Source organism: Podarcis liolepis (genome assembly GCF_965112155.1).
Source record: "Podarcis liolepis genome assembly, chromosome: 1".
Lineage (NCBI taxonomy): Eukaryota > Metazoa > Chordata > Lepidosauria > Squamata > Lacertidae > Podarcis > Podarcis liolepis.
Window position 1 is genome coordinate 120,233,543 of NC_139554.1, and position 5,314 is coordinate 120,238,856.

Genomic DNA, 5,314 nt, shown 5'->3' on the forward strand with positions numbered 1-5,314 from the left:
TGCAGGAGCACCCACGGCCCCCTGGAGTTGGCTCTTGTGGTTTATTATTATTATTATTATTATTATTATTATTATTATTATTATTGGAATGGCAGAGGCATGGCGTGGAGGAACCCGAATGTGTATGTGACTCTCTCAGTGTGAAAGAGAAATAGTAATCTGGGGAGGCCATACCTTCCAATAAGGGACCCCTGGCTAGGACAGGCTCCTTTTTGTTTTGTTTTGTTATTTTGACAAAGTAATAATCATAAGCAATTAAGAATAAAAATGTGCACCCCCGCCCCTGAGAGACTCTTCCATTGGAGCTATCCAACCTCCCAAAATTTCAACACCTTTTGATGGTTTGACCCCTTTCCCTTTTAACAGTACAAAATTCTACAAACACCTTCCATATCTCCTCAAAATTGTTTCTCCTGCATAGGGTGGGCTCCTTCTGTGGGTTTGGAACATAGGTGCCACCCCATGCAACTTTGCCCATTGACTTTTTTTGGGGGGGGGGTCCCAGTCCCCACAAATATATTATTATGGTGAAGCACCCACAGCCCCCTGGAGTTGGCTGCTGTGGTTTGAAAGGAAGATGGGTGCATAGGAGCCAACCCCTGAGGCCTGAGATAAAATATTTGAGGGGGCCAGCCTCCCCAAAGTTAATGGGCATTCCCGTTCAAATAGGGTGCGTGTGCCGTGTCATGTGATTGATTATGTGGGCCATGGCTTACCTGGGCACCCCCAATATTTTATTAAAGTTGGCACCCCTGGGTGGGTGGTGTGTCTGTGATGGGTGTTTGTGACATTATTTAAGTTCCTTAGAAAATAATTTGACGTGCGTTGAAAGCCTCACTATATGTCCTGGGAATGCAGCACAGGGCAGAGTGGTTGAATTCACATGCACAGACATACACGGGAGTTAATAAGCTCCTGTCAGTGGATCAAGGCTGCCCACTGTCTCCTCAGAAGGAAAACTCATCCGAGTGCTTTGGGACCTGCCTCCAGGTCAAGTGTGTACAGTCCTGGCGTTACGCTCTGCGTACAATTTGTGTTCTCATTTTGTCTTTTTCCGTTGTGAACTGCCCTGTGATCTTTGGATGAAGGGCGGTATGGAAATACAATATATAATAATAATAATGGCAATGCAAGCTCTATGTTCCTGAATTCTGGCTTATTGCTCCTGCTGCTGTTATCCTTGGCCCTCTGCTTCTGTGTTAAGTGCCTAAGTTTTAAGTGCAGAGGGAGAATTGAAAAAACAAAACATTAAATGAATACCAAAATTAAATGATTTAACAAGAGGATCAGACAGGCATCATTTCCCACTGCTCCACCAGGTCCTCTGGATGTTTGAGGGACAGCGGGGCTGTTAATAAACCCGACTCCTGCTTGTTTTTGTGATGTGCCAGGGAGCCGGCGTTTTCCTGCCGGGGACTTCCGCAAATGTAATTGCCAGTGGAAAGAGAAAACGTTGCAAAAGCAACTGGGCGGTTGTTAACATGGGAAGAGAGGGCTAATTAGAGAAAGGCAGCCAATCATGCGCTTGCGTTTACTAAAAGGAAACAACATCTCTCTGTGTGTCATCCTTGCTGCTACCGGTGTCATTTGCAAAAGTGGTGCTGTTGCTTGTAAAAGCAGCTAAAATATCGGAGGGCTTTTGTGCACAAAGGTAAAACACTTTCATGGGACTTTGCCTGCATTCTCACTATTGCACTCACCCACCTTAGTTTTATTTTAGCTGCATAATAGCCACTGTAGCGTTTTTTATTGCCGCAACGTTCAAATAGGTCGGCCCTTAATGAGTTTTATTTTTAACAAGCTGAATGGCTTCCTCCCTGCCCCTCAGCAGGGCATCAGAAGTCAATAGGTTAGAGTCATTTGTGAGGGTTTGAAAACAAGCACATGAGGCTGAAAGGAGGCTGTATCTCTTTTAATTAACATAATATTTTTTAAAAAATGATTAGGAAGACTGACCAAACTGGCCGTGTTAGTTCACATTTGTGAGTGTTGTGGTTCCAACTTCATCGAATTAGCATTTCAGTCTGGATGTTTGCCGAATGGTGTTTTTTCTTGAAGGAGAGAGGCTGGAGACTGAGAATCTCTTTGTCATTACCTGTTGTATTGCAATTATGCGTTTGGGGTAGAGGACCAAGCAAGCGCCGGGAACAGACAACACTAGGAAATTGGCTATACCTAGAGAGTCACAGGTCCCCCACCTGTAGCCTAAAGTTTTGAAGAGGAACAATGGACAGTTTTTCCGCCAAATATTATTCCTGAAGTAGCTGCCACTCATCCTAGATTGCTGAAGGCTAAGGCCACATCTGCACCCAGTGTTCGAAACTCACATTGTTCTGGGTGCATTTTGAAACAGGGTATTTCATTAGTGCGAGCAGTTTCTGAGCTCTGGGCGCAGTGCTGCGCCTAAGATTTCAGATTAAAACTTCAGAGTGGAAGGAAAATAGGACCTTTTCCTGCCTCCCCACTTCTAGCTACTCTCTGCTGACTGGAGAAGAGACCCTCTTAAGAATATGGGGGCAGGGGAAGGACTAGACCATTTGAAAAATGAACATAATATTTTAGCTGCAGTTCATTCATTTTCAGCTTTGTATTTTTGTTATTTAAAAAAGCACGCCTAGGCATTCTGCTGTTGCACCTGTAAGCTAGGTTTATGATGGGATTATGCTCTGGGATTATGTTGTTGTTTAGGGTGGAAAATTTCCCTCAAGCTTTCTCTTCAACCCTTGGCAGTTTTGCATGCATAATTGTTCTATCCAGTCATGCTAGAGGCAGCGCCATTGGCTGTGTTGTAACGTCTAGGTATTTCCTAATGTGCAGGGAAGAGCTTTTCTTATCTTGATTTAGCTCGAAGCATTTCCTTAGGATGAAAACTGGTGGTTAAGAAAATAACCTAGTCCCACCTGCGAGTTCCCAGAAGTTTCTCACTTTAATTTCACACCAATGCTGTAAAATGCCGTGCGAAGCCTAGGTGGGCTGCGAAAACAATCTAGCAGCAATATCATAAAATATATCCAACCCGGTGTGACATATGTTGCATTTGTCACCAGGGATATTTCCTATATTCCAGTTCCTGTCTGGTTAAAATATTATTTTGTGCCACTTATAAACCCTTGTTTTTCCCCCTTTTGAATAAAACAGAACTTTTTTAGAGAGAGAGATGCTTTTCCGAAATCTAGTTAGTAAAGCTGCAACATTTATTCAGGCTGCAATCCTATACCCAATTACCTGAGAGTAAGCATGTTAATGGGTGACTGATATTTAATTTTAATTTTTTTTTTTAAGTCATGACGTGAGTGCTGCTGATCATCTCATTTGTGGTTCATGTAGTTGGAGGTCAAGCTTGCCTAAGGGGCTGTTGACTTCATACCCCTGCCTTCAACCTGACAAGTCACCAGTACCCACTGACCAGAGGCAAATGGGGGGATGAGATGGTGGGCTGTGAGGTAATAATAGATGTCACAGTACTGGCCGATGGGCAAATCACTAAATTTCAGACACTGGTGGCTTGAAGAAGTCAATGCTAAGGTAGGCTTTCATGAATCACTTAACTTGTGGATTTGTATGTGTTGCTAGAGAGACCCACATGTTTGCGCTAATGAATAGCAGTGCTTTTATAACGCAGACCCTTCGTAATGGCAGTTCAGATGGGAAATTAATTTTCTGGAAGGCTAAAAGCCGAACGGCCCATAAACCTGCCTTTTAAACTCTTTTTTATTTGTTAGGAATTAAGCCCCAGAGTGGAGGTCGGGTTCTTTAAGAATGCTAATTTGTGCTGATGTGATCGTGCTGACTTTCAGCGAGGCTACACTACCATTGTAAGCGGCGAGGGTATAATTATTTCCATTGAGCGAGGCTTCAGTCAGAAACACGTATATTAGGAAGAAAAACCCCACAGAGCTCGGAGGGACTTCCTTTTGAGTCAACGAGGTTGTGCTTCCAAGTCCCTTGAAGGATCGTCTAAAACTGACATGTGAGTAATAGGTTCTGCTGTTAAGTGTCGGTGGTGCTTAGTTGCAGATTTATGTATAAGCTAAACAAGCTATAGCTTAGGGCCACACTCTCTTGGGGCCCCCCAAAAATGTAAAGGAAAAAACCCAATGATGTACATTTCCGAAATGTAAGATAAAAACAAACAAACCTACATACAGCAACAGTGTTTTGTGTTGTGTAGGCTCCTATGATGCAAGTAATGGGTCCCGCCTGCTAGCCTGCTCCCTAAAATATCACTGGTTTGCTCATTTCTATATATAGGGTGCCTACATTCTGCTGGGACTGGTTGCATGTCAACATGTGCAAATGGCTTTAGATACCTATTACAGTAATACAGTGGTACCTCGGGTTACATACGCTTCAGGTTACGTACGCTTCAGGTTACAGACTCCGCTAACCCAGAAATAGTACCTTGGGTTAAGAACTTTGCTTCAGGATGAGAACAGAAATCGTGTTCTGGCGGCGCAGCGGCTTCAGGTTAAGAACAGTTTCAGGTTAAGAACGGACCTCCAGAACAAATTAAGTACTTAACCTGAGGTACCACTGTACCTCCGCAAACGTCCTCCTCATCTAGCGTCCATTCTGGCGAACGTCCACAGCAAACCTGGAAGTACCAGAATGGGTTACTTCCGGGTTTGCCACTCGTGCATCCGCAGAAGTGCAAACCACTCCGTGCACGTGCGCAAACGCGGCGCTTTGCCCTTCGTCCTTTTCAGCTAGCGGCTGAAACGGATCCCGGTCGCAAAACAAGGTACGACTGTAGGACCACAAATTACCATATAGCATATATTCAACACACACAAGAACAGCGACAATTTGTTGTTGACAAAGGACAGCTGGACATATAAAGGGCCCCATTACCTTCAGTAGCTTAGGGCCTCTTCAAACCTAAATCTGAGTGAAAGAAGACTGGAAGAAATTCAAAGGCTACTTACAGAAACATTGTAAAATTAATGAATGTTAGAAGGATGTTGGATAGAAACTAAGCGGTTTCCAGCTGTAATACTTTAAGAGATATGAAAAAAAAAAAGGTTTCACAAATGGGTAAAAGTTTAATGGTAAGGATTTGCTGAACTAACAAATCGAACTAGAATACAAAGAAGGGAGATATGAGGAGGTCCGAGGAAATAAGTGTATGGAAGTTATGTTATTGAAAATTAATGTGTGTTTTTAACTGTTTTTTTATTTTGTATGTTTGTTTTTCTTTTTTCTTATATCTTAAAAACGTTTAATAAATATATATATTTTTTTAAAAAAACCTAAATCTGGCCCTGGTGGTGCTGGTCCCAGTTTTTGCTCCTTCCGTACGGATATTTACACATAC

General features: G+C 42.9%; 1 protein-coding gene across 4 annotated transcripts in view; it reads left to right on the top strand.

The window, feature by feature from the left end:
• Positions 1-5,314, top strand: part of MFSD6 (major facilitator superfamily domain containing 6) — a 41,142-nt gene that overhangs the window by 851 nt on the left and 34,977 nt on the right. The window contains exon 1 of one of the 4 annotated variants that reach the window (XM_083468363.1): positions 3,429-3,525. The exons of the other annotated variants lie outside the window; for them this stretch is intronic. The gene's annotated coding sequence lies outside the window, so the exon portion shown is untranslated. Of the gene's footprint in view, positions 1-3,428; positions 3,526-5,314 lie in introns of those variants that run through there. 4 annotated transcript variants of the gene reach the window in all.